This window comes from Anomalospiza imberbis, chromosome 2 (genome assembly GCF_031753505.1).
Source record: "Anomalospiza imberbis isolate Cuckoo-Finch-1a 21T00152 chromosome 2, ASM3175350v1, whole genome shotgun sequence".
Taxonomy (NCBI): Eukaryota; Metazoa; Chordata; class Aves; order Passeriformes; family Viduidae; genus Anomalospiza; species Anomalospiza imberbis.
Genome location: NC_089682.1, coordinates 12,568,214 through 12,593,384, shown reverse-complemented (window position 1 = coordinate 12,593,384; position 25,171 = coordinate 12,568,214).

The window sequence follows — 25,171 nt, the reverse complement described above, 5'->3', positions numbered from 1 at the left end:
CACTTATTACTTCAGAAAGAAAATTCTAGCCTGTATAATTGTGTTGTTATGAACAGATCTGAGGGTTTTTGTTTGCTTTGTTGCTTATGTTTTTGTTGTTATTGTTGTTGTTTCCAGATGGAAGTGTGGCTTCAAAAATGTGAACAGTTACTGGCTGAGTATGGTTAGGCTGGACACAGCTTACAGCACTCATGTTGCTGGCCTGGTAAGTTTGCCATTTAAGAGCCATGACTTTCTGTTTTCTCCCAAATGCACTTCATAGACCAGTAGTACTTCAGTGTTTCTCTGCAATTATGCCTGAATTCACATTATACCCTGCAGGAGCTAAAATAAAATTAAATTAATGATAAAAACCTCCAGAGTTCTTGATGTTTCTTTATTGATTTCTCTCTTCATTCTTCTCTTTCTGTGTTCCCACTGCTGATGTGTCCTGACCCCATTTATTTATTAAATATGCCTGATTATCATGACTAAAATCATATCTGCTTGAATTTAACCATGTCTCCCTGATGTACTGACATTCATGCTCTACTTCCCCTGTATGAATTCCTTTAATGGGAGATAAAGATTCCATTTTAAGTATTAGTATCTATTACTGTTCTGCCCTTGGCATTGTAAGTCACTAGGTCTTAAGTTTAGAAAAAAAATTATGTGAATTTCTGCACAAAGTTCTTCTGTGTATACAAAACCACATTGTAGGTGAATGGGCAACCTGTCTGCTGCTGAATTAGCCCAGTTAGCATCTCCTGAACCCCTGGCCAAGGGAGGGCTATTCAGTGTCTTGGCTTCAAACAAGAACCTGATATCAATTTTGTTTCAACAAGAGGAGACAAGTAACGATGGTGACATGCTGAACCTAGAGTTTCAGGGGAAAGGATGTAAGTTCACCCTTTTAGTATGGCCATTTGACACAAGTCATCTGTTTTCTTATCAGTTTCCTTGAAGGGCTGTGGATGTTGTGTACCTGCACTTCAGCAAGGCCTTTGACAATGTCTCCCACAGCACACTCCTGGAAAAGCTGACAGCCCACGGCTTGGACAGGAGCACTCTTTGCTGGGTTAGGAACTACCTGGATGGCCGGCCCAGAGAGTGCTGGTGAACGGTGCTGTGTCCAGCTGGTGGCCAGGCACCAGTGGTATCCCTCAGGGGTCTGTGCTGGGGCCAGTTCTGTTCAATATTTTTACTGATGACATGGATGAGGGGATTGAGTCTTTCATTAGTAAATTTGCAGATGACACTAAGCTGAGAGTGTGTGTCCATCTGTGGAAGGTAGGAGGGCTCTGCAAAGAGAGCTGGAACATTTTTGGATGGATAGGCAGAATCCAGTAAGATGAAGCTGAATAAATCCAAGTGCCAAGTCCTGCATTTTGGCCACAATAACCCCCTGCAACATTACAGGCTGGGGATGGTGTGGCTGGACAGTGCCCAGTCAGAAAGGGACCTGGGAGTACTGGTTGACAGCCGACTGAACGTGAGCCAGCAGTGTGCCCTGGTGGCCAAGAAGGCCAATGGCATCCTGGCCTGTATCAGGAATAGCATGGCCAGAAGAAGCAAGGAGGTCATTCTCCCCCTGTACTCGGCACTGGTGATGCTGCACCTTGAGCGCTGTGTCCAGTTCTGGCCCCTCAGTTTAGGAAGGATGTTGAGACACTTGAGCACGTCCAGAGGAAGCAACGAGGCTGGTGACAGGCTTGGAACACAAGCCCTGTCAGGAATGACTGAGGGAGCTGGGGGTGTTTAGCCTGGAGAAAAGGAGACTCAGGGGTCACCTTATCACTATGTACAACTTCCTGAAAGGTATTTGGAGTCAGGTGGGGCTGGTCTCTTTCTCCAAGCAGCAACTAACAGAACAAGAAGACACAGTCTCAAGCTGCATCCAGGGAAATATAGGTTGGATATTGTTTTTACAGAGGAGTGATAAAGTATTGGAATGGTTTACCCAGGGAGGTGGTGGAGTCAACATCCCTGGATGTCTTTTAAAAAATGATTGGATATGGCACTTGGTGCCATGGTTTAGTTGAGATGTTGGGGCATAAGTTGGACTTGATCTTGAAAGTCTCTTCCAACCTAGTGATTCTGTGATTCTGTGACATTTGTTTTCTTTCTCTTCATGTTTACCATTCACAATCATAATGTATTTTTATGATAGCTTCTAGGTAATATGAAAGAACTGGATAAAGGCTATTTTTAATTTTGTTGACTTTTGCCATAATTTTTACATATTTTAGAAGATTTCAAAGAACTTTGAAGACTTTTTGCAAAGCTTTTTGAGACCTGAACAAAACAGCCTTTTGCCTTTTTAGACAGAGAAATGGGACAGCTGTGCCTTTCACTTTGCTTTCTAACTGCAGCATTAACTTTTTGAAGGAAATATATAGGTTCATGAACCGCCTATCAGGTCTAGAGACAGGATTCTAACTCACATTTCTATATTTACTAGCCAGATCCCACTGGGTTGTAAAGCTTGCTTTGTGTTTTTCTGAGACCCTCCAGTGGGAGCTGTTTAATTTTCCTATGTAACTAACTCCATAAGACAAAGAAAGGGAAAAAAACTGTGCATTTGCGGCTAGGGTGGGATGAGGGGAAGGAAGATTTCTACTCTCTGGTGGTTAGGACATTTACTTATAATGGAGTAAAGAGGGTTTCTAGTACTCACTGTGACAATATGTGATTACTTTTTGCTAGATATAAATTGCTCAAACAGGAAATATGGAGGGTACAATTTCATCAACTTTATCATGAAACTGAAGAATTAAAGGGACACATACTTCAGAAGAGCAATAACTTAGTGCTTAAAATATTCTCTTGATCACTTGGAATTAACCACCGCCCCTCTAAACAACATAAAGTAAGCTGCTGGGATAATAAAACCCTAGAACAACAAGCGCCAAGGGAATGCTCATTACCTGTGATTGGAAGACACTCCAATAAGACAGCGAAGAGAAAGACTCTTCAAGGACTTGCATAATTCAAATAATTGAATAAGCTGTGATTCACCATATTTTTTACTATCCTGACTGTTTCACACTTATGTTGGATAGATATTCACAAATAGCAGTTGTTAAAATAAAAAAAAAAAAAAATTGAGATCAAATAATTTTTCTTTAACAGGATGGTTAATTAGTACCCATATCACAATAGGAGTCTACATCTTCATCTGGTTTGTATGACATTCCCCATGCTGCTCTTCTGATAAGTTCCTATAATACAGTTGGCCCATGGTCCTCCAGTACATGCAATATTTATTTCTCCTGATTATCTGAACTAAATACAAAATACTTTTTAAATGTCCCTTAACTATCTGGAAAAGATGTGACCTTTACTGTCTATTCAGGAATGGGTTTGTGTGGAAAAGTCTAGGGGAGATAGAGGGTTACAAGGGTGGCTTCTGTAAGAAGCTGCTGAAATTTTCCCCCATATCCAACAGACGCAATGCCAACTGGCTGCAAGATGGAACCACTGCTGGCCAGGATCTAACCAATCTGCAAATCATGATGTGTTTAAGAAAGGTAAAACATTGCTGCACAAGAATTGCAGTCAGAGAAGAGAGGAGTGAGAATGTGTGAGAGCAGAAGCCCTGCAGACACCAGGGTCAGTGAAGGAGGAGAAGCGGGAGCTGAGATTTCTCTGCAGCCTGTGGTGCAGACCATGGTGAGAATGGCTGGCCCCCTGCATCCCATGGGGATCCCTGCTGGAGGAGAGAGTATACACCTCTAGCCTGGGGAGGACCCAGTGCCAGAGCAGGTGGATACACAAAAGAGCCTGTGGCCCCATGGGAGAGCTGTGCTGGAGCAGGCTCCAGGCAGGACCTGTGGATTAACAGAAAGAGGAGCCCACACTGGAGTGAGTTGGCTGGCAGGACTTGTGATCCCAGGAGGCCCATGCTGGAGCAGGCTGTTCCTGAAAGACTGCACCACATGAGAGGGATCCACACTGGAGCTGTTAAAGAGGAACTGCTGCCCAGGAGAAAGATTTATGTTGGAGAAGTGTGTGGAGGACTGTCTCCTATGGGAGGAACCCTATAATGGAACATGGAAAGATTTGAGGAGTCCTCTCCTCAGGGGAAGGAGCAGAATTATATGATGAATTGAACACATCACCCATTCCTCATCACTCTGTACTGTTATGAAGGAATCAGTAGGGAAATCATGAGTAAAACTAAGCTCAGAAGAAGGGAGAGGTGGAAACAAGGTATTTCTTCAATTTGGTTTTATTTCTTATTATTCTACCCTGATTTGAGTGGTAAAAAATTAAATTAATTTTCCTGAGTAAGGTTTGTTTTGCTTGTGGTGGTACCTGGGGAGTGACTTCCCACTGTCCTTATCCATAAGCCTTTTGCTTTTTGTTTTAACTCCCCATGCCCTATGATGGCAGTGACAGAACAGCTTGGTTAGGTACCTGTCATCCAGCCACAATCTACAAGGTTTTATTGGATCACTACCTGAGTCTTATTTCTATACAGTTTGATCAATTTTACAGGACGAAATGACTAGGAGAGTGTCTAGAGAGAATTGCCATATTCATTATCCAGGTTGCTAAACAATGCATTTAAGCCCACAAACTAGCCTATGGAAAGTCATGGGAGATTCACTAGACTCTTCAAAATTCCCAGATGGAGAGTTTCTCGAAATAAGCAGTCAAATACTTCATTTTGTATGTGTCTTGGAGTTTCACATCTATCAGATGTTTCAAGCCAGTCCATTTTCACATCTACACAGAATCTTTGGCATGTTCCCAGACTTCCTAGGGAACTAATGACTTGATACACTGGCTATGAATATAGGCATAACTCTGATAAAGAGCTACACTACAGTTCTAACTGTAGAATAACTTGATTTCTATACTTAAATCTCTCTAATAACTCAAAGCTTATAAATCTCAAAGCTTTTGCTACACTAAACTTGCTAGCTTTGGAAGCAGAGCAATGACCCTCTGTCAGGGAGAGGATTTAAGCCTAAAAGGCATCCAGTTACATTATGAAACATAAAATTTCATCACTTCCCTTCAAAACTTCTCTCAGAGGTATTTGACTGTGTATATCTTATAAATGCAGTAAGTACTAGCTGTGATTTTAGTTACCTTTCAGGTAACTTAAAATGTCACTGTCACTTTTTTATATACTTGGGAGGACTCAGTGACACCCTTTTTATAGTAGTTCTATCAACAAATAGCTTCCTTTTTATCACCATGATATGTTCTTTTGGGTGTCACTTGCTGATAGTTTTGCACTCATCTTCTTGGATACTTTTGAATGGAATAATCAAGTACATCTTTTTCTCAGTAACATGTACATCTTTGAAGATGCAGTTTATTTCTTTTCACCATTCTTTGCTCTAACAGGGAGCACAGGACCTCAAAAAGGAAGCCTGTCTTTGTTGCTCTTGTTCTTGTTTGGTTATTTTTCAGTGACATAAAAAACAAGAGTATGAAAGCCCTAAGGGGTAGACACAATCAACAGTATTCAATCTGCAGAGAAAAATCAGTTCAAGAGGACCACAGTTATATTAATAATGCTGCCTACATGATGTACCTAAAGAATCCAGAAGATAAGATTTAAAACTTTCAGTATCTTCCAATGAATATAACCATCAACAGTTGATGTAGCTGACTTCCTTTATAAGGCAGTTTGAATACTGCTTCTGAATTCTGAATTGAGCAACCATTAATAAGTGAAACCTGAACTTTTGCTTTCTTACATGTTGGATTGTATCATATTCACCTCCTTCCAAAAGGTCCCAAACAAAAGACCTTGAATTCTGATTTAGTATCTTGGCTAACAGATTTTGTTTTTTGCTGTACCATTTTTATATAGATTTTCTTCTTATATATGAGACAAAAATGTACTTGTCTAACTTTATATATGAGACAAAATCTTACTCTGTTTTGATTTTCTTGTATTTCTTCTTTATTTTTCATTATTTCTTCTGGTCTCTCCCCAATTTATTTTCCCATTAAGTACCACCATGAGATTAGCTCAGTTGGTTAAAATATGGTGCTAATAATATCAAGGTGGTGGGTTCAATTCCTGTTACAGGTCACTTACTTCAGAGTTGGACTTGATGATCCTTGTGGGTCTCTTCCAACTCAGAATAATTTGTGAATCCCTACCAACACTTTCTGTGAATCTTTACTTTGCCCATCTCCTGATTTCTCATATCTGCATTTTCATTTAAACTACCACAGCCATTTATGCAACAAAGCTAATTCTATTTGACTGTAGGAGCTTGACCTGTATCTGGGATATGTTGGAAAAGGTCTTTTTTTTTTAATTGGACAGTTCAATACTGTCATTATTGATTTTCTAATTTGTTTTCTGCAGGAATTTTGCTAACTCTGTCCTCCAAATTTGTATTTGACAGCGTAAGATCAGCCTACTGAAAGAGAGCTCTTGGAACCCAGACTCTTAGCACAGATAACCAGGTAGCCATGTCAAGTAATCCTTCTCATAAACTTCTGTCTTTCTCATATAGTCATTTTCATTTTGTTCATTGCCTCCTGTTAGAAAAAGTAAAAACACACATGTAGTACTTGTTCTTTTTTTTTATTACATTTCTTCTTAAGGCAATAAATAACAAAGCCTAAGGGATTTTAGGATGTATTTATTTGATATGAAAAAGCCAAGAGAAAACCAGCACCTGCTTGTGAGTTTTAATATTCAGTAATTTTGTCTGCCTCTTTAAACATCCAGCACAAATTTTCTTTTCTACAAGATGTCATAGCTATTAGGTTTGGCCTAATGCTAATTTAAAGTATATTATATTCCATTTATTTATATAAGCTTCATTATACTAATACTGGTTTTGATTTTCTTTTCCTTTTCATCTTAATTCCATTCTGTTTGCACCTCCTAACACAGCAATTTCCATTGACAAGACATTCAACAATGCATGTAAGTGTGTAAAAGTGAAATTATTGCAATTGACATTTGCCGTACACGACATCAATATTTCAATGAAAATTTCTTCACTACCTCAATAACCATCTTGAATTAATTCTTACTTTCCTCAAGTTTTGTATTAGTGGTTGTTTCATTGTATTATTTTCCTATGATTATTGCTGATGCATTTTAATTTGAAACAGCATTAAGAAAGCCTCTTCATTTAAGCCTTTATTTATTAGAATGATAAATTAACAGTTTTTCCATAAAAAAATAATATAATTTGCCACACACTCTAGGGCTTTTTCGCTTTCCAAACCCTAAGGGCACTTCCTTTTTAACATTTGGCTCAAAATGTTTCCTAGGCCATGGAAATTTCATAGCGAGTTCATTAGAGAAATATATCTTGTAATATAAAGTTTCTATCTCTTTCAGTCATGTCTCTTTCTGTGCACTGAGAATTATAACCAAGTAGACTGGTGGTTAGAGAAGGAGATTTTTTGGAGATGATACAAATGAACAGTTGGACTGAAGAGTTGTATTTTCAACTACATAATTCACACAACTAAGATAAAAGGGCATTTTGGAATTTAAGAATTGAAATTACTAAGACTTCTGTTACTTATTGAGAGATAGTAATTTTTTGTGCTGTGTTGGAAAATATGGTGAAATATTCATACTACATTAAATAATGCACACTATGCACACTGAAAAAATTTACTACTGTAAAAGATGGACAAGAAAATATGTTTCAGAAATATGCTGTTTACAAGTTGTTTCAAGGGCTCTTTTAGGGATTAGCTGGGGAATTTTTTCAGATTCAAGAAATAATTTAAAGAGTTCTTCATCTCCAAATCCACTAGTTTCTTTCCTTAGTTCAACATTTCAAGGCATCAAAATCACATTATTCAACGCGCATTTTCTCTTTTTTCTACTTTTCTGCTGTAGCAGTTTAAAATCTGTTCCCTATTTCATAATAATGTTAAATTACATAATGTCAGGGAGGTCATTATAAATTTTCTCTGAAACTCCATTTTTCATTGCTTTTCTTAAGAATGGAGTTGTTTTCTTCAAGAAAGAATGGAAACAGATAGTAAAATCAGAACCTAAGAAAGACAGGGAAAGTTAGCTAATTTCCCCTAAAGACCCACTATTTAAATGTCTTAAGGAAGTCAGGTTGAAAGCTGAAGGAGTCAAAGAACTGATACAATCAGAATATCCTGTAGAACAGGAGCCCAGAGGACTATAAAAGCTAGAAAAAAAAGGAAGATGCTGGAAAAGAAAATAAGAATGTCAGATCAAGTTTGTATTATTCTTCCTGAAGTGTAGTTACATGATGTGAATCAAATTAATGACAGTTCAAATCTGCAGCATGAAATAAAGATTTCTGAAGGCAGTGAAGCAAACTGAGTGCAATTCTATTATTTCTTGAATTTCTGCACAGAAATATGAGGCACCATAAGACAGATTTAAAACTTCAGAGACTAATTAGATCTTCAGTAGAACTTCTCATGCTGTGCTTATTTTTAAAACATCAGTGTTTTACATCTAAGGAATAAAGCAATATCTTTTTTTATTTGTTTGTCTGAGCTAGGTATACCAATAGCTTTAAACCATCTGGGAAGCAGAAGCATTTGCAGCTAAGATTTCATTGATTCAGTGTTTAACCCAGCTTAACTGTTTTCCGATTTGAATGCCAGTAAGAACATTGAGGTTGCAAAATCAAACCCTCAGATTTAGGAAATGTCAGAATTAAGATTTCCCATGCAAATTTTATTTGCTAGGCTTTATGAGTATACATTATGATATAATCTTTAGTTTTTTTGATACAATCTTTAGTTCTTCCACAGGACACCTGCCTTACTCAGGGCACATGCTTATACCTTAGACAATTTTTCAATATTTCTCTTTTCTCTTATCACTCAATATGTGGCTCTGGAGCTTATTTACCACATGTTATCTTAACTCTTAATCAACTCAAACATGATTATTGGTATCTTGACTTTTTATGGATTTCATTACCAGAACAGCTGGTACTTAAAAAGCATTAATTAATTTGTCTTCACAACAATATTTTTACAAATTTTTCAGGGTACATCCATCTCATTTTGTCCCTTACCTTCTTGTCCTGCCCAGCCATCCCAGTTTTTTGCTCTGATTCTCCCCCATACTTACTCCCTTCTGCTCCATTTTTCTTATCTCCCTCCTCACCACAGGACACTCTCATGCTACTTCTTCTCCATTCCTTACTCTCTGAATGTCTGCTTCTTTCCTTCTTCCCCTCCAGGCCACACAGCTCTCCTTTGTCACTGCTCTCTTCCCCATTCCACAGACACACTCCTCACTGTCAGCACAGTAGCTCTCCTGGTTGTCTTTGTGAATATTGTCTTCTGTCATGGCATCTTGAAAGCCAGATTCATATTTGGAAGTAAAGTCTTGGCCAAATTCCACAATGTGAAACAGATACCATTTTCAGCGAATTTAGTTGGCAAATTTTAACAGACCTCTACAGTTTTTTTAAACATGCATAAGGCAATTTTAGGAAGTGAGAAAATCAGGAAAAAAATGAGGACGGCAAAAGACATAATCTGCTGGATGATGGAAGGTGTTCCCAAATTAGCGTTGGTACAAACACATACTGTGAGTAGTCCCATGTCTCAAGACTCACTTGTAGCCTGGTGCCTTATGCAGCCCTGCTTCTTTCAGGCTCAGACTGCTTCCAGACATCCAGTGAAATTCAAACCCATTGCCACAAGGAAAAGTAGAATTCCTCAGGTAAGCAGCAATACTTTTTTAAAAATATATCAATCCTTCAGGCTTTTTCTCAGAAAAAATGCACCAGTTTTAATGCATAAATTTCAAATAACTGAATATAGAACAGTTCAGGTTAATGCTAAATTTTGGTGAGTTTATGGCAAGCATAAATACTGAAAATTTGCAAGAAATTTAAACATAAGTGATATTTCCAAGCTTGCATCTCACACAAGTCTGAATATGATTTCATGTGTAGAATTATATTAGTTATATAAATCCTTTGTAATATATTCCTGTCAACCATGAATTCTAAGCATTTATGCAATGGTTTTCTACAGTAAGACCTGTAACAGAAACTGAATATAATTGAGAGACCAGGACTAGGGAGAAAGTGTGGGAGAGGGAAAAAAAAAACAAAAGAAGGAAGGAAGGAAGGAAGGAAGGAAGGAAGGAAGGAAGGAAGGAAGGAAGGAAGGAAGGAAGGAAGGAAGGAAGGAAGGAAGGAAGGAAGGAAGGAAGGAAGGAAGGAAGGAAGGAAGGAAGGAAGGAAGGAAGGAAGGAAGGAAGGAAGGAAGGAAGGAAGGAAGGAAGGAAGGAAGGAAGGAAGGAAGGAAGGAAGGAAGGAAGGAAGGAAAACAAGCAATTAGAAATACAACAGAAATGATTTGCACCCATTCTTACACTGTTCCCTAAGCATCTACATTGGACTGACAGGGATAGTAGAGATTGTGATCAGCCGTGAGTCTGACCCAGTCAGAGATATTTCGGGTGTTATTCAGAAGGGGGAAAGCCTATTATTATTCAGATTCACCAGGGAGAGTTTCCCTGAATAAAAGTCTGGAAGGAACATTAAGCTTTGCAATCAGCCCAGAATGAATTAAATAGCCTTTGAGCTGCAGTACCAGACATTGCACATGCTGTTTTTGAGTGATATTCTCACAAACCAGTGCATTTCAGTTATATCTCTAAATACTTATTTTGTTGGGAAAAAAAAAAAAAAAAGAGGTGAAGGGAAGGATACCATATACTAGCAGTGTAGTTTTCTCCCTGTTCTAATTAGTGGTTATTTGAGAGCTTCTATCTTACTCAAAACCTAGAAAAAGAACAGGTACATATCACTGGATTATCTATGCAGTACAGAAATTGCAAATTGTATACTGGATCTTTTAACCCTACTTTGTCTTCTGGATGATATTGTCATCTTTACTTGTCCTTCCCTTTTTATTACAGTGATTTCAAAATTTATTTCTTAGACTGAAAATATTTATAGAGAGTGACCTAGGAATCAAAAAAAAAACAACTCCTATTATACAAATACACAATTATAAGAATTTAGAAAATAGCCTTACTGTAATAGAAAGATTACTATAGAACAAGAATATAAGACAAGAAGAAGGGAAAAAGTCGGTGTTGCCCACAATATCCAACCTGAGCAACTGGTCATCTTGGAAATTTCAGTCCTTTGTAATTCTGAAAGCAATGTGAGAAGGTTTTATTGGAGTTTTAGATCTGATAGATATCTTATGAATATAGAATTAACCAAAGATTCATAAGTAGTGTGTGTTTAAATTAATCAAATTAAACTTCTAGAAATTCTTTACTGTCAGACAAAATTATCAAATTCTACCATTATAAATGGCTATTTTTCTTTATGGGACAGGACATTAACTGAAAAGGCTCACTCAGAAAATGAGTCACACTCAGATTAGTAACATTCTGCCTAAGATTTGTCCTGCACCGGAAAAGTTTTGCTTTTCTTTTGTGTTTTTGGCCACTGTGAACAGAAAAAACCTTCCACAAAATTTGCTCAAAACTGACAAGTTATATTAAGGCTTAAGAGTCTTAAAAGCATATTACAGGACCACTACAGATCACATATAAATAATGCGCCAAAAGAATTTTTCTCTTTACCAGTTGAACAATCAATGCTTTGCATGCGAATTATTTTAATATGAAAACCTGACATAAAAATATATTTACTGTACACTAATACTGTGCATTTTAGGAGGTCTCCAGTGAATTTCTAACCCTTTAACATAATTTTAATAAAAACATCTATGAATTCTCCATTCCAATCTTCTGCTAATTAACTCTGAGCAAATGACACAGAGATCAGAACAGAATATTAAATTATAAAGGAAGCAACCCTTACAACTTTGTAGTGCCTTATGGAACATGAATAACATTGCAACCAAGTCAGATCTTTGAAAGTCACCTTGCATAGGCTGAGCATCAGGAATAAAACATGAACTACAACCTTTAAAATATAAAGTATCATTGAAAAATAATATCATCTAAGTAATATTTTTTTATTATTATACTTTCTGATATAGGCAGAATGATACTGTTTTAAGGCAGCCTTTAAAATTGCAAAGTAATGTGCATAGATATGTCTTAGAGTCTTTAAATTTCTTAGTAAAGTTAGACTGAGACTCCTCACACAGTCTTATGTCAGAAGGAAGTCACATTAACCAGAACAGTACTTCTCCAAAATTTTTGATGGCCCAAAGTAAGACTGATTCAAGTTGTTCTGATTTCCAAATCAACAAATTTGGGGAAAATAATTTTTATTCCTCTGTTGATAAATGTCAACAGTAATTAACTATATAAATATAAATATTTATATCTCTCTCTTCATATTTGCTATAAAGTTCACTGTAGTGTTCATTAAGTTGGACTAGCAAAATCAAAACCAGTGACCAAAATAATAATAAAAACCTCCTTATTGCTTAATGGGCATTAAATATTTCTCTACTTCATTGCTGTGATTTAGATATTCCTTATCTTGTTGCCCTTTCTCCCAACACCTTGTCAAGAATGTTTCAGGAATTCTCAATAATTCTTTTTCTTTTCTCTCTTTCTTTTGAATGCTTCAACTGCTGCAACATTCTCATTGAAGATAAAATAAAAAGGAACAACTTTTTCACCATTAGAGCTAATCACAATAAATAAGCTCAATTTATGAATATAACATGCATTTTCCCCCAAATTATCAGTCTTATAAACTCTGCAGAGTCAAATATATTTTTTTATTTTTGTCCAGTCCTTCATTATCTAATTTTATTGCTATTAAGAAAGAGGTTATACAAGTTAAATTAGACCCTAATTTACACATTCCAAAATTCTATTTTGAAAGACGAGTTAATATTGCTTCCAATAATAAATAATGTTTACTGATATTGCTTCCAATATTAAATAATGTTTACTTTATTTTGGTTTTAAAATATAAATAAATAGGGAATCAATTCCCATTTTTAAAGTAACATGCATTTGACCAATTTAGGATTAGAATATTTTTTAACACATTGTATGACATTAGAATCATTTGGCCGACCTTGGAAGTTTTCAGGTAAATATATTGCATAAATCTAATAAACTCTGTCAGTAATTTGCTCATCAAGAATTATCAATTTTAACAGAAAATCTGAGAGCATCTATATAAACATTTTATTTCTGTGCTTCAACTTCTCATTTTAGAGCTAGTATTGTATTTTGAATTATCTTGTAAGTAATATTCTAATCTCATGCTATACTGTGTTTAAGTTACTTTCATTAATATTAAGTGGTTTTTAATTCTTGAAGAAGTTCTTTTTGGTTACTTTGAAACTAAAAAAAAAAAAAAATTGTCCTCAATTGTTCCTTTTTCCAATTATCACCCTTCTAGGACATTTAGAAGTCTCAGCTACCCAAATCACTAACAAATGTCACCATGCAAAATGCAGTGAGATGGAAACATAAGAAACCAAAATTTTACTGTAAAACATGAAAATCAGCATTTTATCTTTTTACCTCCTATAGGTCATATGTATAAAAAAATGTGTGAAGGGCACTGTTCATCATGTATGTTGTAACATTAGGTTATAGAGTAGGTGTGTTTGTGAAACACTGAAGGGTAGAGATTGCTCACCTTTGGACAAGAAGAAAAGAGTTTGGACATAATACACACATTGAAAAAATGATTTATGACACATGTTTTATCAGTACATGTCTCTGTTCTATGTAAAAATATTACCTTTAATTTTCTTTACTTTATTGGTATCAAAATAATATGTCTGGAGGACAAGCAAAATTCTTTTATCCCTGTCTTAATGGTAACACCTCCTGGTTGCTATTGACATAAACAGTGTGTCAAGTCCAGTACAAGCACAGAAAGAAAGGTCAGTCCTTTCCACAAAGGTTTACACTCACACTATAAAATAGAAAATAACCTGTGAAATACTGATACAAAATACTTTGTTGAGAATTGCAAATTACTTTTTTTCCCCTCAAACTAAATGGTGAAATAAAAGGTTAATAATGAGACCTCTATTGTTATTTTTGATACTAATTATTTTTGTTTTCATTATAATCACTGCTACTCCTACTGCTACTACTATTTAAGCCTATATAGAGCAGCACACTAAAATAGACACTAATTGCAAGCAAGGAAATGTTGCACATCCATAGTAACACATTAGCAATAATTTGTGTCCACCTGACCTACAGAAGGAAATGGATTTCTTATATATGGTATGTCTGTGCTACTAATAGGAAAAAGAGATTCTGAGTACTTCAGAAGGAACAGTATGGCATGTATTGATCAGTATGCTATGGTTTCAATGTTGACAAAGGTTTAAATATTTTGAATGCCTAAGTTCATGCTGCTAGTGGGACAGTTTTAGTATCAAGGAGTTTGTATATTTGTACTTAGAGGAGGTAAATTTACATTTATAAAGGTATTTCTTAGTTAAACTGGAGAATACTCACTGAAATAATTTCTGTGGGCAGTAGCATTTTAAGTGTACTCTACTCCCTCTGGGTCAGGCAGAGACTTTAATTATCCAGCTGTTAACTTTTCTAGCAGATATAAACAGACTTCAATTAAATTGTTAGTCAATCTGATAGTGTCTGTCCAGATACATGAGGATACCAGATACATGAGGATAATTTGTTCTCTTTTCTTACTCTGTTCTTTCAGACTTGGGGTCATGAACTGAGCCTCATCAACATGAATCCCAGAAGCAGAAAGACTTGTCCTTATGCCATTACTAATAAAAGTATTGTGCAACCTACACATTGTTTCTGCTTTTACCTACTTTAAATTAGCATGATTACCTGACTGCTTTAATTGATTGGTTCCTTCTTTTTGTCTGACCTTCACTATGGTAAGCTACAGGAAATATTAATTGCTGTTTAAATAAAAACCTACATTTGCTTTTACCCATCTTTCAAACTTGGAAATTTTCTTGAATCTGCAGAGAGTTTGTGTAGCTTGATCTGTTGGATTTCAACTGCTGATGACAGAAATTTGTTGTAAAACCTATTGTAATACTTATGTACCTACTGAGGAAAAGTAAGGAATGCTTAAAGAGTTTAGTGGTGACCTTGGTGCTGCCACTGATATTTCTGGACTGAAAATTTGCAAGCTTGCAAAATCCTGAAGGAATAAGTTGGAGAAGGAATAGGATATCAGAGAAGAGACTGTTGTAGTCAGAGGAAAGATTATGGATTTATTTATTCTTTTATAGAAGAACTATTTAACTTTTTTCAGACATGATTTAGACAATAAACAGGAACATAGGGAGCAGTAGTGTTTAAAACAGTAACTTTGTAAATGGTGGAGAAAATGCTATAGTCTTCTTCCAGATCACACCAAATGACAAGCGGATCTTTCAAGAGCTACATCTGACAGGATCAGGGAAACCTCCTGGTCAGGAACAGGTAATAATTAAAAGGTGGGCAAGCCCACAGAATCTTATCAGATCTTATGCTGGAGTACATATATTGTTCTTCAATATCCTAGAATCAAGATGAAAGCTCACAGCAGACAGGCAGAAAGGATCTAGGAGAGCAGGAGAAGTGTGTGGGCTTTCATGGCAGGAAAAAAATTAAAGACTTCAAAGGTTTAAGCATGGCACAAGCTGAGACATAAACAGGAGGTGGTCCCCACAGTGGTGGGACAGTCTTTGAGAAACCTGTTGTGGGGTGAAACAAAGAAAAAGTGTGTATGATGGATAAAAGCCTGAATGAGCACACCAATTTCTGTGCAAGAGATGTTGATTTGAAGACAAGCACAGCTGACAGCTTTTGTGCATGTGAACAGTACATTCAGAAATTCATTCCTGTGTTAGACATAAGAATAACTGCATATATTGGGAAGGACAGTACTAAAAAGGGAAACAAAGTACTCTATTTGGGGTTGTAAGTGGATGGGGAAAAAGACATCAAATGAAAACAAATAGGATTAAAATGTCAGAAAACAATCTGAAATGGAAAAAGTATTACCCTTTCTATGGATATATGCAAATAACCAAGAGGTTAATGCTAATTTACCTTTATTATAAATTTGGAATATGATAACCTTGTTTAGGATGTCTTAGTAATTACTATGGGATCAGTTCTTACTTTCTTAGTTGAAGGGAGCAAAGCTTTTCTCTTTAAAGTGTCTTGGTAAGGCCAGGTCCTTCACAGTTCTGTTTAAATTCAATTATATTTTATTCCAGCTGAAGCAATTTATCTGCACTTTTGATTTTTTTCATACAATATTCCTTTGAACATGGGTTTAAAATTAATTGAGATTCACATACACACAAGTAGTCTTGCAGAGACTGAAAAGTGAAGGAAAGTCTACTCTATTAGATAATAGGAAGAAAAAAGTATTAAAATAATGAAGCTAAATGGCACAAAATGCAAGGGACAAGGATTGATCACAGCCTTTATTAATGATGTTTAAGAGGATATTCACTAGCATCAGCTTTCCAGCAATATAACTAGCATGGAGAAGGGAAACAGAAGTGTTTGTTTCTATTCTTTTTGAGTGCCAGTGTAAAGTCACTGCATGAAGAAAAAAAAAAAAAACTTCCAAGAAACCAGGAATGGGAGGAATCTTAAATAAATTAGAAAACTAAGATAACATAAATCAACTGAAGTAATCCATATTTGTGTAGGCTAAATAAAGCACTTTAGAACAAAAGGTGTATAATAGAAAACTACTGTGTTACTTTCTTGAAATGCAAAAGTTTGGCTGGCAGTGCTGCAGTGATAAATACATTCCTCTTCTGGCTGTGAAGCTGTCTTTCTATGGAGTCTGAGGCACAAATGGGGCAGAGAGGCTGGGGGGAGCAATCAGGCCATGAATAAAGGCTGCAGAGTTTGAAACTTCTTTTCTTCCCCCTCAAGACATCTATTTTTATTTCTCATTTACTTGTCTAGTGCCTCAGAGAAGGTGCAGACAGTATGCTTAGTATATCAAAGCACGATCTGTCTGTGTTTTAATAATTACACTGTCTCTTGCAAAATAACTTTACAGGCGATTACCGAGTTCTGCCTTCAGACTGCTCTGCTTTGCTCCTCCATGCAGAACCTTCACAGCTTGGGGATGGCTCCGTATCACAGCGATGCCCCTCACTTACTGCAAGAGGGAGCATTAATAACTTCAGAGGTCAAGCATGTAATACTTTCTCAGTGTGCTTTAAATGTGAAATCTCAAATAAGACATTGATCCCGACTCCAAAGAGCATTTTGCAGTCTGAGGGCCAAATTTAATCTAATCTTTCTAATCATTTAAGCACTAGGTTCTCTGACAACAGCAAGGCTTACAACAAATGACAGACTGACAGGGGCAAGGGATCTTCCCAGCAAAAAAAAAAAAAAAAAAAAAGCCACAAAACCTGATAAAATAAATAAAAATTAATAAAGACATGATGCTCTTATATGCTGACAGTGGCTTCTTTAGAGCAAACTCTATGGATCCATACTGACAGCAATAATTTTATCATCATGAAGGCATTATTTTATTTCTTTCTATATGACGTGTCTACACTAGTTTTTTGCTACCTAAGTAGGAAAAATCAAGGAATTTATTCACTGAATTATGGTAGTACAGGTAGTCTCCCAGAGCACTACTCTACAAATGCTGAACAAATTCATTCTGCTATAAAAGCAAGTTATCTTGTTTAAATGCATTATCTTTGATGCTGCAGTATTTCAGGAATATAGTCAAAGGGAAGGAATTCTCATATTGCATTTTTTTGTCAATTTGCAATCTAAGTATTTATGGAAAAGCACGATTTGTGCATCATGTACATATAAATGTGAAAATGGTAATGCATTTACATTCTTCAAATTAAAAAAATGTAAGCAGAGTTTCACAGGGCTGGATCATTTCATTGACATATGCAATGTAAGAGGCAGTTTACATTACTCACAGGACTGAACACTGTGAAGACTGTATAGATTTAGGAAATATCAGGAACATCAATCCACATAATTTCTTTTAAGGCTGTTCTTAAGAAAAATAGAGCTACAATATATTACTTCAGCACTAAGAGCAGATATTATAAGGCCCATTAAAAACATTTCAAGAAAAGAATAAAGCAGATTAAAATCTACCCAAACTAACCAAACCCACGAAACAGTGATTTGTTTAAGTTCTTCATCACCTGTCACAGAACAAAAAGATATTTTTATAACCAAAACATTAAAAGACAAGAATGCTACCTATATATACTTAATCAGGATAAAACATAGACTTCTTAGAAGCATATGAAGCCATTTGCCTCTTTGTACACTTTTGATTGGGAAGATATTCATTGTATTACTACAATCAGAAAGAAGGTGGCTGCTGGTGTAAGTACCATTAAGTGCAGAGCATGTTGCATTTTCCCACCAAAAATTCTCATATGTCACTTTTAGCTCCTGGAATGATGATCTTTATTTTTGTCTTCCTAGTGTCACCATAAATTGGTGACAGGATAGTAATAATAGCTAATAGTAGTCTTTTGAGCTGACATCTGTCACATTTTCTGCATAGCTGTTCCTCTGATTTTTCCATAAGGACTGGATTTGACCAACATAAGCTTTTTGTTCCTCTTTAAATATTCTTTAGATTACTTAGCTTCCTGTATTTGAATTAGTATCTTATATTTGCAGGGTAAGTATACATATAAGTACCAGATGAGAAAACAGGTTGATTTGGATAAGGCCTGTGAAGATAATGTTGCTAAGAACACAGATCCTCAAAAATACCTGTTCTGTGAACAAGACAGCAGTGCAGGAGTCTTGCTGTTCATTGAGTATTTATAGCAAATTATTCACAGAGTGTCTTACCAGAGCCCTTTCTCTGTGTTTCTCAAACCCCAGCCACCAAGCCACTTTCTTGGTTAGCACCAGCCATGCCAGCATTAACTTCCAAACTCAATGACAGCTGGAGCACACACACAGCATGGTTTTATGTAACCGTACGCAATACTGGCAAACATGTCTAAAGATAAAATTTCTGTATCAGTAGAAGACATCAATTCTTGACGTCATATTTTAGTGTCCCATTAAATTTAACTGTGTTAGTTTCTTTGGGATTTTCCTCTTTTGGAGGGGGAAGAAATCTTGTATAGCTTGCATGGACAAGTTCCTGGTATAGGAATTTCACTTTTTTTTGAGAAAAATCAGCAGAAAACTGGCTGTCAGTTAGCTGTCTGCTTTCTCTCTTTTCAGCATTTCTTCCGTTTTGGTTTTCGCTATTTTTCAGACAAAGAGAATTTCTTTCAATTTTAAAAATCAGGTTACAATTTTAATGTAGTCCAGTACAATTCATTACATACACACTTTCCTTATGTTGAAAAACACTATGAAAAATTTTGTGCCTTGGAAGAAATTTAGAAAAGCCATAAGAAATAGCAAAATGAATTAAAATTCAGCCTTTACATTACACATGCAGAGAAACTGTTGTGAGTGCTCTATGCCAGAGTAAAATGGAAGCATGTAAAAAATAAAATTTAAAAAATGTCAATTTTCTCTAATAATGCTGCAGACTTACAGCTTGTCTTAAACAAGACTTAAGCAGATTTCAGTTGACTAAATCTGACATTATTATTCAAAAACAGTGCTAAATGCAAATGGCATCTAAATTCTTCCAGTACTTTTGGCTACGGACTTTGTTCTGCACCCCTAACTCTAAGTGCCCTCACCAAAGCTAACTCCAAGTGCCCTAACCATCTTAATTAAGAGGTTAGTAGCTCTAGGCTCCTTTGCAGTCTAGAGAGACAAGGATAGACTTTTCTGGGACAAATTACACCATAGGCAGATGCTATTTTTTATAGTAGACTTTCTATATAAGTTCATTTTGGAGGAGTTTCAGATTTACCACCTGCTAGGTCTTACTAAGCAGGTGGATGTAGATGTCACTGTTGCTTGCTGCTTCTTATTCTGGTTTCCAACACAACTGCTTAGCAATGCTATTGTGGGGGTCTGTGCTACCACATAGGAGGAAGAAATTTGTATAAAGATCAAGAGTTGAAGGCTTCCTACTAGGTAACATCAGTGACTTCTCTTTTTTCCTTTCACCTTTTTGAGTCACCTAATACATCCCACAGTCTGGGAGACCATAAACTCATATTTAATATTCCCTGGAGACCAGGTGGGATTGGGCTATTCCAGCACCTAATGTCTGAATGTCCAATCATAATGTTGATGCCCAATCTTGATGCAATCGGCATCAGTACTTGTATGTCAGGATGAAGGGTAAGGAAATTCTAACCAACAGAAATACTTTTTTTTTCTGGTGAGATTAGCCTATTTCAGTGGGGGAGTAGAAAGCACATGTGATTTCTTAAGGGGCTAGTTTAGTACTCAGTATGGTAGCATGCCAGTCAGGCAATCAGGCAGTCAGTCTTCTCTTGATGGAAGTGAATTTCCTTGGAGGGTTCTGACTGGGATTGTTTGTGGTGTTTGTTTGCTTTTTAAAATATAATTTTACATAAATATTTTCTATCATTTCATATGAACAAGAATTCCACCAGTAAAAACTAAACCCTCTTTTTAGACTCAATTTCCTGAGGAGAGGGGAGAGATAAAGCAAAAAGAAGGACCTCTGTATGACTTCTTGTCATGGTTTGACACTGGCGCGATGCCAGCGCCTTCATGAAAATGTAATTTTTTAAATAATTGCTGTGAGATGTGATCAGGAACAGAGCAGAGCAGGCCCAAACTTAGTAACAAAGGAAAGAACTTTATTAAACTACTACTACTATAAAAACTACAAACACTAAATCCTGGATGAAGACTTTCCAAAACACCCCTCCTCCTCCCACTTAATTTCTAAACAAACTCAACAGTGAGACACCACCCAGGATCCTGATCAAGTTGCTACCCTTCAGATATTCAAATACTCAGTCTTTCAAGGGAGACAGGAGTCTCTCTTGTGCCACAGACTCCCCAGGAAACACAATTGCCACCCTTGTGTTTCCATGTCACACATGGCAACTGCCCCGAGAAAATCTGCCATGGTGACACTCTCCTTTCCATGTCACAGTGCTCTCACCACCGTGCATGGACAGACTGCTCATAGGGCTCCTTTAAGGATGCTTTGCCATGGACCAAAAGAGACAACAGTTCAGTTTCTCATCTTGGGATTACAGTCCCCCCCCATTTTCCCCTGGGGCTGAGGGTTCAAGAACAGAGGTCTTCTTCTCCTCTTCTTCTTCCTTGAAGATAGAGGGCTTCTCCACACCTTCTCCAGCTCTCCTCTGTTCTCTCTACTCCTTTGCTGGTAATCACTGAAACAAGTCTCTTGACTCACCAACGCACCCCCCTAAGTGCATCTTTTGTTAGGAGAATTTGGTTCAGTCTATGGCTAACAAGAAAAGTCCAGCCACAAGCCACTCCATCATCTCCTTCTAACTCGAGAATTTCTTCTTCCATCATCTCGGATCCCAGACTGTCTCTCTTCTACTTCAAATCAAGGAGGAGTAATATTTTACAAAGCCTTCATTTCTCAGGAAAGGGTTAAAAGCTCAGACTCCCTGGATGGCTGATATCTCTGCCCACCAGCCGATTCCCAAGGCCAAGGCTGGGCGCCTTCCCCCCCCCCCCCGCCTTCTTTCCCCTCCGCGCCGGCAAAGTTACAGGTGCCGTCCGGACTCTCTGTCTCTTCCCTCTGGAGGGGGGGAATGACAAAGGCATCTCCGCTTCTCTCCACCCTTCCGTCCACAGGAGCTGGCTCGGTTCCAGTCCTTCTACCCCTTGGCTCACCTCGACCAGGCCTCATGGCTTCCCCTCCCCCACCCAGCCCCATGGCTGGGCAGGGGAGGTCTGCACAGCACCCTGACCAGAACCAAAGAGAGCGAGCTCTTGGGAGTTCTTGCTTTTAACCCCCTGTGTTCTCAGAGGCATGTCCATGCCTTTAGTGGTCACTTCAGGTGCCAATATCCAAACCTGACCACTGATTGGTTTGACTCAACTTCCTGAAAAAAATCACTTCCATGTCAAACCACGATACTTCTGTAGTGACACTATCCTTGACAGTGGGCAAGGAAGGGCCACAGATGTCATTTATCTGGGCTTCTTTAAAGCCTTAGATATGATAGGATATACAACATCCTTCTCTCTAAACTGGATGGGTTCAATGAGTGGACTGTTAGATGAATAGGAAAGTGGTTGGACAATCACATTCAGAGGGTCATGGTCAACAGCTCAGCATCCCAATGAACATCAGTGACAAGTGGTGTCCTTCAGGGGTCTGTACTGGGACCAGTACCATTTACTATCCTCATTAATGGCGCACATGGGGGTATTGAGTGCACCCTCAGCAAGTTTGCAAATGACATCAAACAGAGGGTGCCGTTGACACACCTGGATGATGGGATGCAGTCTGGAGGGCCTGGACAAGCTTGAGAACTGGCCCATGGGAATCTCATATTGTATACAAGATAAAGTGTAAGGGGCTGCACCTGGATGAGGGCAACCCCCAGTGTAAACTCAGGATGAACAGAGCAAGCATAGCCCTGCCCAGAAGGACTTGGGGGTGCTGGTGGATGAGAGGCTGCACATGAGCTGGGAATGGGCATTTGCAGCCCAGAAAACCAAAAACATCTTTGGCTGCATCCAAAGCACTGAGGGCAGCAGGGTGAGGAAGGGGATTCTCCCCCTCTGCTCTGTTGGGATTCCACCTGCAGTGCTGCCTCCAGCTCCATGGCCTCCAACACAGTAAGGACATGGAGATGTTGGAGCCAGTCCAGAGGCCAGCAAGATGATCAGAGGGATGGATCACATCTTGAAGAAAAGGCTGAGAGAACTGAGAGAACTGCTCAGCACGGAGAATAATAGGCTTATGGATGACCTAATTGTGGCCTTCCAGTATCTGAAGGGGGCCTACAAGAGAAATGGGGCAAAACTCTTTACAAGAGTGGCAGTATAAGGGGGAATGGGTTCAAACTGAAAGAGAGTAGGTTTAGATTAGATATTAGGAAGAAATTCTTCACTGTGAGGGTGGTGAGGCACTGAACAGGTTACTCAGAGAGACTGTGGATGCCCCATCCCTGGAAATGTTCAAGGCCATGTTCAATGGAGCTTTGAGTAAGCTGGTCTAGCAAAAACTACCCCTGTTCATGGTTGGAAGTAGATGACATTTAAGATCCCTTCCAACCCAAGCCATCGTAAAATTCTATGATTCTATGATTCTATTTCAGTGTTTTACTTCTCCTTATGTCCATATCTCTGCAAGCAAGCTGGGTAGAAACAGAGATTCTTTAAAATGTGATATCAGAGTATTCCTTTCTCAACATTATAGCACCACTCCCAGAATTTAAGTTTCAATACTTATTTGTCAGATAAAAAGTTCTGTTTTAAATGGTCTGCTTAAAATTAAAAGAAATGAAAATATTAGTAAAAATTTGTAAAAAGTGATGAATATACTGGATTGTAGATCCTATTATGACTGGTTTGTTGTGTAGTTTTTTTGTAAATAATTACTGTATTTAATGCTAATTAAGAATCCTTCACACCTAGAAATCATGCTTTTCTCCTGCTGAAGTACATCAGAGAACCTGAAATGACATTATTTCTAATGTATCTAAACTAATGGGTATCAGGATATTTTTGGATTCATCTGTATTCAGGGGGATGCAAATCTCCTCTGTCTGTCTTCCTTTTATAACTGCTATTATAAACTCCTCCACTTTATTCCTAATTCCAAAATTTATTAAAGAAAAAAAGGTTGAGAAGATATCTTCTTTCTGCCTTCCTTTCTTTCTCTTTCTTTCTTTTTCTTTCTTTCTTTCTTTTTCTTTCTTTTCTTTTCTTTTCTTTTCTTTTCTTTTCTTTTCTTTTCTTTTCTTTGCTTTGCTTTGCTTTGCTTTGCTTTGCTTTGCTTTGCTTTGCTTTGCTTTTTTCTTTCTTTCCTTTCCTTTCCCTGTCTCCTTTCTCCCCTTTGTACTTCTTTCTCTTTCTCCCCATCATTTGTTCATTCATTCATTTTTATAATAGATTAACCAGTTCCTTGATGTTTTTGATGCAGCCAGGTAGTTTTCTCATATGAAAATACAAAACTGTCTCAACTACTTCACACAGAGCTGCAGCAGTTTGAAGCGCCCTGTGTGAGATCTGGCCTCATTACCCAGAACTCAAACAGCTTAAAAGAAAGTCACAGAGGTTTCAGACTCCAGGTTGATGCAAAATGCTGAAAGTGAACTTCAGACTTTATTCTGGTGAACGGTCCCAGGCCAGCAGCTCAACATGCACATTGACTGGAGAGTTGCGGATGTTGCTCTTCTACAGCCAGCTGAAAAAGGTGAATATTACTTCTGTCTTAGGCAATCAGGGTGAACAGTCAAACTTAATATTCTCCCAGAGTATTTTAATATTAAGGTTTTGTTACAGTCATAAAGGTCAGACTTGTGGGTCACTCTTTCAAGATTTTTCTTACTTCATTCCACCCATTTCAAATTCTTCTTCAGCTCAGTAGTGCTCCTGGCGACAGGTAAAAGTCCAGAATTGTCACATCCTCACAAGCATCTAGATGTCACAGCCAGGTGAGAGCAAAACTGGGGAGACTGATAGTTCCCCCATAGCTGAGCATCAGTGCAAAACACTTAAGGAAACCCCACCTGAAAATAAATGCAAGGTCAAATTTGAAAATCTGAGGCTTCAAAGAGGCAGGAAAGAGATGCAGGACAAAGAAACATAGCTTCCATGTTTAGTTCTTTAGGCAATACTCCATACCTTGTCCACTGTAAAACATTCCTGCTTCAGTGAATGAGTGGCTGTTCTCCCTTGCATGCACACTTCAGTTCTGGGCTGCTGTTACTTTCAAGGAATATTACAAAGGGTGAGCTTTGTGTAGTCTTTACACTAACTAGAAAATGAAAACCTAGAAATACCTCAGAAACCTAGAATCCTTCAGAAAGTATCACCCTTCAAACACTGATAACTGCTTGCTATTTGATTATTTTTAGAAGAAAAATCATTATTTATTAAAAGAAAAGGGTAAGAAGAATGATCCCAGATCAGATACTGTAATTGTCATCTGATTTTTATGGATTTATTTAAATGTATAAATAAAAGAGAATTTGCTGAGAATTGCTTGTAAAACTGTATTTGTGTTTTGTTCAGAAGGTCAGAAGTTACTAAAAAGAAAAGAAAGAAACTATAACTTGTCAAATACTTCACTGAGTACACAGCCCTTTAACGTGTTACCTAATGATAAACTGAGAAACAAAAATAGTACAGCACACTAACTTGTAAATCAATTAGTCTTGTTGTAGGGAAAAATAAACAAGAGGTATTTTC